General features: G+C 49.3%; 1 long non-coding RNA gene across 1 annotated transcript; it reads right to left on the reverse strand.

Annotated features, from left to right (window-relative positions):
• Positions 1-672: 672 nt before the first annotated feature.
• LOC141725906 (uncharacterized) lies at positions 673-11145 on the reverse strand. The gene is made up of 3 exons (XR_012577466.1): positions 11010-11145; positions 5716-10248; positions 673-5472 (listed from the first exon to the last, which is right to left on the reverse strand). It is a non-coding gene; the product is annotated as an uncharacterized LOC141725906 (long non-coding RNA).
• Between the last annotated feature and the right edge of the window lie 1519 nt (positions 11146-12664).

Below are 12664 nucleotides of genomic sequence, written 5' to 3' on the forward strand. Positions count from 1 at the left end.
ATTCAAATATTTGCACCTTACATGATGCACAAAAACTTTTGGGAACAGTCAACTGGGTGCACTCCTTTTTAGGAATTTCAAATACAAAGCTAAAAGTCCTTTGCTTGAATGGTTAAAAGGAGATTCAGATCTTTTATCACCTAGACAACTTACATTTCAAGTTCAGCAGGCACTGCAATGCCCAACTGATGCCATAGTAAGCCAACAAGCTGCACGCCGGGTACCTTGAGGAAAGTGAAGGGAGACGACCACATCCTGATTGATGAGCATCAATCTCCGATTTATTGATCCAGCTTACACACTTTTATAGTAGTGTTAATTAAGCTCATACATATTGCAAAACCTGAGCTCATCATTGGTTACAGATCACACACCAACCCCTCCTTTGTTGTCAATACCTGTGGTTTCTTGTTGAGGCTAATACTTGTTTTTCTCATCCTGTTATTGACTTGTTACTGAGCACCCTTTCAAGGACTCCATGTTTTTCACCATGCCTTTCTCATCACTTAGCCAAGGACACAATATTTACTTTTTAAGGAAAAAGCCTGAGAACTTGCTGCTTACAGCTGCCTTTTACTTTTTAACCAGCTGTATGTGATCATGGCCTTTCTATAAGCCAGGTCTGAACAAAATTCTCCAACAGTACCTGATCTGCCTTTTTAAAAAATAAACTTGCATCCAGCATCACAGCCCCATGCCTTGATGTTTCAATGGGACTCCAAGGCACCAGACTCTTTGTTTATCACTGAATGGATTTATTTACCTCACCAAATGACTAATACCATTAGTAACCAACATGAAATGATGGCCCAACTGGTTGTTCAGGCCTGACAGAGACTCATTTCTCTTGCAGGAGGGGAATTTTCCACTATTTTCCTACCTGTAGGGTAGCCTTTGCTGAATTCAGTGGACAAATCTCAATACATCCTCCAAAACATAAGCTGTTTTGACATCTTTTAAAAAACTTTTTAAGCTTTTATATTTGTTTTCAATTGACAGAGAAAACCAACTTCAAGGCTTAGCAGTATTTACAGATGGTTCTGGTCACTCTCAGAAATCAGTGGTAGTATGGAGAGACCCCTCTTCTAGTGCCTGGAGAGCAGATGTATCCACAGCTCAGGGGTCCCCCCAAATTGTTGAACTTGCTGCTGTTGTCAGAGCTTTTCAAAAGTTTTCTGTTCCTTTAATCTGGTTACAGATTCAGCTGAAGTTGTAGGAATTGTGATGAGAGCTGAAGCATCAGTTTTGAAGGAGGTTGAAAATTGACAACTTTTTTATTGGTTGCAGCTCCTCATTTTTTCCTTAGAAAATAGAACATTTCCTTATTTTGTTAAGCATATTTGATTGCATACAGAACTTCCCAGATTTTTAGCTGAAGGGAACAGGCAAGCTGACCTTTTAACAATCCTGTATGAGAATCTGTTCTACCTAATAAGATAGAACAGGCTAAATTGAGCCATTCCATTTTTTCACCAAAATGGTGTCACTTTGATTTGGCACTTTGGAATTAGTAAAGCCCAAACTTCAAGAATTATTGCTGTTTGTCTTGATTACCAAAAGTATTCTTTTCTCTCTATTGTAGGAAGTATTAATCCCAGAGGGTTTCAGAGCCTTCAAGTCTGGCATCAGACATTACGCATTTTTCTGCATTTGGGCATTTAAAATACATTAATTCCTCTTTTGATACCTTTTCTGGTGCTCTTTTTGCATCTGCCCATTCAGGGAAAACAGCTTAAGATGTCTCTAGACACGCTGCTGCTTTTGCAATGCTTGGTATACCATCTGAAGTAAAGACAGGCGATGGCCCAGCTCATACTTCCTGTCAAGCTGCTATCTTTTTTGCCTTATGGGGAATTCTTGTATTTGTGGGGTTCCCAGACCAAGGAAGGAATGATGAATCTGACTCCATGTTCTTAGAAGGTTAATTTATTATTTTATTATACTTTACTATATTAAAGAATGGTATACTAACACTATATTAAACTACACTAAAGAAGACAGAAAGGAGACTTACAGAAGGCTAAAAGATACTAATGAAAAACACATGACTCCTTCCAGAGTTCTGACACAGCTTGACTGTGATTGGTCATTAAGTCAAAACAATTCACATGAAACCAAGGAAACAATCAGCTGTTGGATAAACAATCTCCAAATACATTCCAAAGCAGCAAAACACAGAAGAAGCAATGAGATAATATTGTTTTCCTTTTTCTCTGAGGCTTCTCAGCTTCCCAGGAGAAGAATCCTGGGCCAAGGCATTTTTCCAGAAAATATTACTTCCACAGGGAATTATGCACAAAACAGGTATTGCCCATTCCCCAACAGGCCAATCTGTCACTGAACGGGCTCATGGCTCCCTCGAGCGTCTCTTGGTACAACAGAAAGGGAGGGCCAGAGATAGCACCCCTGACAAGAGACTGCAGAAAGCCCTTCATGTTTTAAAATTTTTGAATTGTTATTTGATGGACCCCAACCCACCGATTGTTCGACATTTTAATTGTAATTCACAATTGCAACAAAAGGGAAAAAAACCCTGCCTTAATGAAGGATCCAGAATCTGGTAAGATATTGGGGCCTGATCCTTAGTTCACATGGTGTCACCATTGACTCAGGAACAGGAGTCAGGTGACACATGAAGTCTAACCCTCTTCAGGAGACTAATAATAATTTTATTAGAAACCCATTCCTTTTTATACACTGCTCTGACACAGGTGGACCTGATTGGTCCTTTAATCAATACACTTCACATGATTGGCTACTTAAGGAAACACACTTTAGTAAACCTCTTTATGAGAAAACAACTGTTCAAAACACCAGCTGCAACATTGTTTTAATTCTTTCTCTGAGACTTCTCAAAACTCCCCAGAACAATTCCTGGGAAAGTTTATCTGGCTTTCTCTCTCTTACCAGGCTGCCAGTATCCACAACCTGGGGTAGAGGTTTTGCTTGTGTCTCCATAGAGAATGGTCCCAAGTGAATTCCATCAAAGAATGTGACGCCGTTTTGAGAATCTTTGAGTGCATGCCCTGAAGATTCACCTTGAACACCAACACTGGCAGAGAACCCTTGTGAACAGGACCTCAACACCACATCAGCACCTGTTTAACCTCTAACAGACTTATGCCCTTGGGAAAATGGTTAAGGTTACCCAGTGGTATCAGGATTTACAGGGCTAGGAAAACTTCTGGGGGACTGGAAACTTGGTGGATGGATAAGAAATTTTGTTAAAATAGCCTTATATGTATTAGGCATTGTATTATGCATTGTTATGCTTATTCTTTGTATTTTACAGTGTGTGAAAAAATTAATAGACAAGTCACGTAAGAGTGTATTTTTGTATGAACAGATAGGGGGAGGTATGGGGAATAAAACAGAGAGTACAGTGGAACTGATAAAGGGGCCTGTTATCTGAAGACTGATCAAGCAGAAACCATGGGAAAGACAGACAGATAAAGGTTCTCAGGGCAAGAAGTGACCAAGAAAAATATTGTGAGACTTAGTGATAAGATAATGTTAACAGGTGACATGATGTCCTGAAGAATGTGTAACCACTGGGGGATTGTTACCGAAAATAGAGCCTTATATAATTACCATACAAGTCAAAATCTCTATAAACCCCTGGTATACTCAATAAAATTGGCTTCTGATCTAAATTCGGATATCCCTGTGTCTCCATCATCATTAACCCCCCCTGTGCAGGGGGAAGAGGTTGGAGAGATTCCTTTTCCTTCTCTTTGTCCTGCTGTGATTTGATTGGTAATAAATTCACTCCCTGTGCCGAGGCTGGGTCTATTTTGCCAATGCCAGTGCTCTGGGTGGGATCACTCCCATTCCTGCTCTCATCTCCCAGGCCTCTCCACAGCCAATCAGAGAATGTGATGAACAAGAGTCAGCCAATCAGAGAGAGCAGGTCTGATGACTCACCACTTGCTGGGCAGACCCACAGTACCCAGTGTTCCTCACCTGGCCCACACCCTCCCTGCCCAGTCACGCCCCAATCCTCCCTGCCCAATCACAGGAGGTCTCAGCCAGGTGCAAGGCCACCGGAAGGGGCTGTGGCTGCCACCAGCTCAGGAGCTCTGTGGGCAGAGAAAAGGGGGTGACACTGGGACTGGGGACACTCACAGGGCTTCCCTTCATTGTGCCTCCATTTGTGTTGGCTCAAGTGAGAGCTTCTGGAGAATCTATTTCCACACACAGGACACTCATTGGGCCTCTCCATAGTGAGGATGTGCCTGTGGGTGACAAGGGTGGAGTTGTGCCTGAAGCCCTTCCCGCAGTCGGGGCAGCGGAAGGGCCTCTCCTCTGTGTGAATCTGCTGATGTACTGAAGCACAGACAGACAACTCTTCAACTAATTAAAGCTGAAAAGAAGGGCATTTTATTGCAGTTCTGGACACATGAGGAATCATTTCCAAATGCAGGTGCAAGGAGTTGCAGACTCCTGCTCTCTATTTATACAGAAAAGGCTTTACATATCCAAGCAGTTTCTAAGGAGGTGTAGTATATAATCATTACCTGCCCACTTTGTATTATAATCAGCTGAATACCTAAAATGGCTGCGTGATTGCACTCCCTTAATTGGGATTTTGAAATAAGAGAGTGGGCGTATGGGAAGAAGAAAGCTCTCTTTCTCATGGTAAACTCTTCACCCATGGCCAGTTGGCAGGACTTTTCGATCTGCTGATCACAATCCAAGCCTCTCCTAACTGTTTGATTATTCTTAAGGCAAGATATTTCTATGGTCTCTGCTCCTTCACAATTGCTACATCTATCCCTGTCACTTCTAGCTTTACTTTTCAAATATATTTGTTACTCTTTCACTAAGGTATGTGATTTTGCTAGCGAATTTAGCTTCTTAACAAATTTTAAAATCTTAACTAAAATATGTAACCTTCTACTATCTCAGTAATATTCCCAGCTGGCCCCTGGACTCATCCAGAGTTTTCAATGATCATAAATACATTTCCAGCTTACCCCTTGACTCATTACAATGACATTGGACCTGCTCAGAAACCACTTCCTACACTCAGGACACTCATAGGGCCTCTCCCCAGTATGGATCTTGCAGTGACTGATGAGGCTGCAGCTCCACCCAAAGCCCTTCCCACACTCCCCACATTTGTAGGGCCGTTTTCCCATGTGGATCACCTGAAGCCAGATCACATCTGAGCTCCAGAGCTCTGGCTGAAGCCCTTCCCACATTCCAAGCACTTGTGGGATTTCTGCCAGCCATGAGTTGTCTCCGCCACCTCTGAGTTCCAAATGGATCTCCAGCTGCCTTCTGGATACAGGGGGCATCTTTCCTCCTCACAGGTCCCAGGGCTGCGTTTGCAACTCCTCCTTATATGGCATCTCCAGGGCTTATTCTCTCCATTGGATTCCCATTCCATAGAGCTGCTGAAAACTGCCTCTTCCATGAGGTTCTGCAGCAGGGATTTGCTCTCCCTGGTCTCTGTCTGCAGCTCAGTGTCTGGGGTAAGAAAAGGAAAGGAAGGAATGAGGAAGAAAGAAGGACAGAATGAGAAAGGGAAGGAACTATGGACAAGGACAGGATGGGATGTGCCTCTGTGCCAGAGGGAAGGGGAAGGAGATCCCCCCAGTTCATCCCTGGCAGGACGGCATTGGTAGTGGGGTTGTCCTGCAGCCAGGGGAAATGTTGGGCTGAGACATGGAGCAGAGGAGAGGGGGAAAGGGGCAGCGACTTCCTTCTCACCTGCCTCATGTCCCAGGCCATCTTCCTTTTCCTCGCAGCCTCCTCCATCTCCATCCAGACAAAGTTTGGGATTGACAAATCCTGGCCTGGGGGAAAAACAACATGTGAGACCCTTGGTCCTGCTTCCCAAGCCCAGCTCGAGAAGTAACTGCCCTGTTCACAGGCAGGCAGGCCCAGACCCTGCTCATCTCCAGGTTTCCCCACCCCTCCAGGCTGCCAGGATCCCCCAGCTCCAGGACTGGCCTTTGCTGCTCTCCTCACTGTGATGCCAATCAGAGCCCCAAAATCAAGGTCCCCCCTCAACTGGTACCACCACCCCAGCCAGTACAGACAGTTTGCCACAGGAACCCTCCACAATTCTCCATAGGGGCATCTACATCTCACTTTTGGGGCATCTGCAAGATCCAAACATCCCCCCCTCTGTAAACAAACCTTCCCAGAGATCTTCCAATGGATTTGGGGTGAGCTCCCCCTCCCCGCTCACCTGTGAGATCTGGGGGGTTGATGCTGCCAGGACCAGGGGAGCTGCAGACTCAGTGGGAAAGCGGGAAAACCGTGGGGTTCTGCTGTGGCTCCTCCTCTTCCTCTTCCTATTCCTGCTCTTCCTTTTCCCATCCTCCGCCTCCTCTCTCCCTCCTCTTCCTATTGCTCCTCCTCCCTGCCCACTCCAAGTCTTCCTTTCACACCCTTCTCTCTCCCATGGCTGAGGATTTGGGTGGAGGAAACCAGGGAACTTCCCATGAGCCCCCCAGCGATGGGCAGGGGGCTTGGGAACCCACCCAGTGCAGATCCATTCCCCTCCAGAGCCCCAGGGAATCACTCCAGGAATCAAGCGGTGGGGACACAATGGGATCCCCACTGAACCACGCTTTGTCTATCCCATCCCCTCTCCCATCGTTCCCCCAACCCAAGAACCCCTCCCAATTCAGTCTTGGGATCCCATCCCTCTCACGCTCTGAATCTTCTTTTCCCCTGCACTCCTACCCCTTTCCCATCATGCCTTCAGCTTCACCTCACGTCCCTGTGTTTAGTTTTGGGGGATACAGGCCCCTCCTGCTCAGTCTGGGGGGGGTCAGATCCCCACTTCCCCTCAATGTATGCAGCTCCTGGATGCTTTTTCCTGGGAGCAATCCCTGAGTTTTGGGACTTTTGGGGTGTCGTTTAAGAGTGTAACATCTCTGTCTGGCTTTCCCCTCCCTGCTGTGGCCTCTCAGCTGCCCCTGACACCCTGGGGGTGCTGGGATTTCCCTCCTGGGGACAAGGACGTTCATCCCCTTCCAGGAGCCCAATGCCTGGCAGGGGCTTCAGGTCAGAGGGTCCTTGAGCAGCTGCCCCAGAACCTCCCCCTGGGTCACCCAGCAGAGCCAGAGCCACTTGGCCTGGGTTCCCCAAAGGCCTCAGCAAGCTCCAGGTCCCTCCCAGGAACCCTCAACTCCCTCCAACCCAGCATCCCCCACATGCCCTATAAGTTTTCCCCATGGCACTGGCCATGGCCATGTCCCCACAAGTCGCTGGCCATGTCCCAACATGTCCTCACCCATGGCTGTCTCCCCACCATGTTTCCATCCCTGTCATTGTTGCCCACATCTCCATCCATGCCTGTGTCCACACATGTCCCCATGAATGGCTATGGGCCCCTCCATGTCCATGTGTCCCATGTCACTCTCCATGTCTGTGTCCCACCATATCTGTGTTGTACCATGACCACAGCCATGTCTTAGTTCAATGTCTACTTTTACCTCAAGATTAGATATTTTAAACGCATGAAGAGAAATTTAAAAAAATCAAGACCATAACAAAAGGATTTCAGTGTCCATGCTGGCTGAGGATCCACGTGCTTGGGCAGAAGGCAAGAACCTTTTCTGGAGGAGTTTCTATCCCACTGTCTCCAAAATCTTGGTCTTTGCCCCAGTTTTTCACCATTTGGCTACGGAAGACACCCTTGGGCAATAGGACATGAAAATCGTGGAATCCCTGAAGCTGGAAAAGACCTTGTCCCGGTTCAGGACAAATTTGGGAGAGAACCCCCAAAGGGGTTCCTCTAGACAGCAGACTGAATTGGCCCCTCCCCCAACTGGTTCAGGAAAAATAAAAGACCTCCTTGAAGAAAAGTGGAAAAACCTGTTTATTACACAATAAAACCTAAACAGTATTAAACAATAAAACCTCTTGCTCCTCTAAAAGAGAAACAAACTCACAAAGTCCCCTCCGTGGGCTGTAGCTTGGCTCACTCAGTCTCTTATCAGTCCCTCTGGTGCTGGAAATGCAACGGCCCAGGCCCAGCCTGGTGGGCCACAGGTGTGAGCTGCCAGTGCTCCCCTGGGTGTTCAGGCCAGAGCAGGTTTAATCCTTGGCTGGAATCCTCTGCAATCCTGGCCACCCTCCTCTGCCATCTCCAGCCACTGGGGCCAAGCCTTGCTGCCACTGCTGCAGCTTCAGCGCTGCCTGGGCCTGCACTGCCACAGCTGCTGGGGAACACCAGGGCACAATTCCACTCTGGGGCTCACTGACACCCACACTCTGGGCTGCCTGCCATTGCATTGCTGCAAAATGTACCGATTTCGGCTCTTTTAAATATATTTTCTCTACTCAGGTTTGGTTTGTCTTTGCCTTGAGGAAAGGAATTTTAAAGGTTTTATTTAAGGGATGTTACACCATTCAATGGAGATGAGTTCAACCTCTCAACAGACTGGGAATAGCCCAAAGGACACCCACAGAGACAACGACCAGCAACAAAACATCAACATTGCCCAGCAGCAAACAGCAACCAACAGCTACGCCAGACACTGCCCCCGGCAGAGCTGGAGACACCTGGGCTGGAAAAGGCTGAGAAGGAAATCCACGAGTTTGGACCTAATTTACATCAGAGGGGAAGAAATCTGGGTCTAATAGGAAACCAAACACTTAAAACTTACACAACCTGGAAGCAATGAACATTAAACCAGTGGATTTCTGTGGGTTTTGGATGGTATAAAGTTTAGGAAAACTCTAGGAAAACTCACGTGTCATTCAACAATTTTCTCTCCACACTCGGGCTGTGTGTGAGTGAAATGATTTCTGTGGCACATCCTGGCCAGAATCAAGTAATGCCTTGGCTTTTTAACACTGGAAATGTTGGAGAGTTTTGGCTCTTCCCACCATTCTGGTGATGAGATTACAACATTAGAATGTTTTTTTCTTATTGATCCTTCTATTGGTCAGTAAGTTTTGGGTCAGGGGTGTCAGAATCAATTTCTATTCTTAGGAGAAGTAGAGGCTTTTCGGGTATGTGTGTGCTTGTCTCTTAGTGATGGCACAATTTTGGTTTGGATTTCTCTATGCTCACCTTTAGGATGCATTTGGAAAAACCAGAAGAGGTTTAAATGCGACGCTTTAACTCATAAACAGTTAACAGAATACTATTGTAAAATAGGAAAAAACAGACATCAAAAAAAAAAGGCAAAGGAAGGTGGGTGGGAAAGGAAAAGGAGAGTCACCAGGTTACTGCCCTGGAAGAGAAGCTTTGGTTCTAGTCAGCCTGAGAGGAGCTTTCGAAATGCAAATGAACACTGCTGGGCAAAGGGTGGACAATGCACCTGGGTCTCTTGCCAGGGGCAGGAATTGGGCTGATTCCCTCTGCCCCTCACCCCAAGCTCTGCCTGCTGGCACTGATGGAATTTGCACAGCTCGAGGCAGAGCCCAGGGGGAGGATATCTGACCCTGCAACACAAACGGGTGAAGCTGCAAAGGGAAACAGCACATGGAGAATGTTGAGAAAACTTCACTTGAAAAAGTGGGGGGAATCATCCCTCTGCCAACTCCAACATGTGCTGTCACTGTCTATGTTATATAGGGTGGATTACAGCATGGTGGCTGTTGCTACCACAAGTTCAGGAAAGCAGTTGGGAACCCAAGTATTTGATGTTTAAATTACAGAAAATTGGCCAATTGATGCAGCCCTGGCTCCTGAGGCAGTGCAAACAATGGGAGAAACATCAACATCCACCAGAACAAATCCTACAACACCATGAACCAGCCCCTGGGAACCCAATCCAATTCATATCAGGAGCCACAGAACCCATTTCTCATTTCAATGACATCATTAGATAACAAGGCTGTCCACAGAATAACAACCAACCAGACAGCTCCAGCTCCTGAACTTCCTGCTGACCAATCCACGGAAATGAGGAACACAATAATTCACCATGGGATGGGATCAGATCATCTGGTAGCAGAAGGAGGAGGAATTAATGAAAAATTAAATGACTCAAACTGCTGTTGGCAAATAGATGACAAAGGAAAAGCGGTGAAATAGAAAACAAAGGAAACAAAAAAGCAGGTCATGTTCCAGCTAAAACGTGGAAAGGATGGCGATGGGACACGGTTTTGTGGCTCCATGACAGACCATGGGTTAAACAAATGCTGTTTCTCCTCGGATGTGCTACAGCAACTCTCATCTTTGTACCATGCTCCACACCTTGAGAGTGCAGCTCATTCAGCAGGTGAGCAAGGGGATGCAGGTGGCAGCCAGGCCTCCAGATGCAGAAACGGCTACTGAAAGACAGGGAATGAGGGCACTGAGAATAATCCCAAAACCAAAGACACAGTAAGGCAAAAAAACCCCCAAAAAAACCCCAAAACAATTCACTGAGTGAATCTGCCTGGAGATAGGGCCAGGGACGTGTAGATAAGGAAGGGAGAAACCATCAGTTTCAAAACCTGTTACTAATTAACATGGACTGCTGCTCAGACAAACTCCCGCTGAATTCCTGAACTTCGGGAAGAACAAAGACTGAACAGAGCCATGAATATCGGCTGTTATACAAAAGTGGGGGTGCACATTAACGAGGACATGCAGTTGGTGGATCGGGAGCTCTGAACCTTCCAAGCACCACAGCCAGTGGGCAAACGGAGAGGGAGATGAGGCCGGGAAAATGAGGACAAAAAGGAGGCTGCGAACTACAACGATGGCAGAGAGCGCACGGCAAATGCCCCACGACCTCTCCCTCTGCTCAGCAATAAAGTCACTTTTACAGGACTCCTCTGGGCACAGAAACCTCCGGCCATAGGAATTTCCCCGCACAGCCCCGGGCACGGGGCAGCCCCCTCTGTCCCAGCCACAGCAACCGGGCCGAGCCAGCGCTGCTCCGGCAGCGGCTCCTGCCGGAGGAGACAGCGGGCAGCCGCTCCCGCAGCGCCCTCACGCCAGCGGTAACACGGGCCGGACACGGCACAACGAACCCGCCCGAGCCCCCTGCCACCCCCGAGGCCCGCAGCCAGCCCCGAGCCCCCGCACAACCAAGCGCGGCTCCCACCTGCGCTGCGGCCGCCTCCGAGCTCCGCCGCCGCCTCACCGCGCTCCGGCTGCTGCCGACAACGGCGCCGCTGCCCAGCTACGACCGCCCTCAGCACGCCACCGGGGCCCTGCTCCGCCCCGCTCCCACCAATCAGCGCGCCACAACCACGACTGACGGCACCATCGCCCAATCCCAGCCAGGGGCGGGCTCTGCACACGGCACAGCCCCGCCCCGCGCTCTCCGGGCCCCCCCGGGCTGCGTGAGGGCAGAGCCGGAGCTGAGGAACAGCCCTGGAACGGGCCCGGCTCCGAGGGGGACTAAGCTGAAAACACAAACTTCTCCGCAGCTCCCGCCACGGCTTTCCCGGCACTGCGGCTCCAGTGGCTCCGGTGGCTCCGGCTCAGCGGGACGCCCTGGAGCCTCACTTCTCCTACCCCTAATTAGGAGCATCAGTGCATCGCTTTGATTTCCCCCAAAAACGGGAAAACCGTCCCAAACCCCTGTGGATGAGTGGGGGAGGGGAGAGATTTCTGACAGAAAACTCCAAAAACTCAGAGCAGAATAATGAGAAGTAAGTGAAGACCCTTAAATCCAGCTTTCCCCCACCCCTCCCTCCTTCCAGCTGCACCTCCTACCCCGGCAGTGCCGCAGACAGGGAATGGGGCCGGGCTCAGTTCATGCCCCGGGGCTTCTCCCTCTGCTCAGGGACAGGAGTCGCTCCCCTGCTGCACCCTGGGCTCTCTCCCACCGGACACTTCTCCAGGAACTTCTCCGAGCTGAGTCCATCCCATGGGGCACAGCCCCCTCCAAGTGCTGCAGCGTGGGTCACTGTGCCCCGGGGTCATTCCTGCCAGGACAGGCTGCTCCAGCAGGGCCCTCTGGCCGCGGGGTCACAGCCTCCGCTCAGGCATCGCCGTGCTCAGCGTGGCTGCTCCGGGGGCTGCAGGGGGATCTCTGCATCCCCATGGATCTCTGCATCCGACACCGCCGTCCTTGGAGTCACCAGGAATAGGCTGAGCTCTACCTGAAGCTCTTCTCACATTCCCCACACCCTTCCCAGCACAGGGAGGCTTTTTCCTCCTCACAGCTCCCCGGGCTGACAAGGAGAGGAAGAGACACGGAGAAGGAAAAAGGAAAAGTCAGAAGGAGAGGAGGGAACAAGGGAGGAAGGAGATGAGAAAGGAAGGTGGATGGATGTAGGACAGAATGAGGAGAAGAAGGAGGGCAGACAAGGAGAAGATGGGATTTGCCTCCATGGCAGAGGGAAGGGGAAGGAGATCCCCCCAGTCCATCCCTGGCAGGATGGCGTTGGCAGTGAGGCTGTCCTGCAGCGATGCTGGGCTGGGAGATGGAGCAGCAGAGAGGGGAAAGGGGCAGTGATTCCTCCTGCCCTGCCTGGCTGTCCCAGCCTGGAGCGTCCTGGCGCTGCCGAGGCCCTTGGAGCGTCCGGCACTCCGGAGCCCGAAGCTCACGGCTGCTTTACAAAGCTGACAAATTCGGCAGGATGGGTCTGGGTATGATCTGCAGCAAACTGGGTTTATTGGTACAGGAACAGGGCACAGAGCTGAACAGGGCCCAGGGACAAAGACAGGGTGCAAGCTGAGGGCACAGGGGGTTTTTATATGGGGTAGTGAGGGTGGAGCTGAGGGTCAGGGTCCAATGGATATGGGGGA

Source organism: Zonotrichia albicollis, chromosome 31 (assembly GCF_047830755.1).
Source record: "Zonotrichia albicollis isolate bZonAlb1 chromosome 31, bZonAlb1.hap1, whole genome shotgun sequence".
In the NCBI taxonomy this organism is placed as follows: Eukaryota; Metazoa; Chordata; class Aves; order Passeriformes; family Passerellidae; genus Zonotrichia; species Zonotrichia albicollis.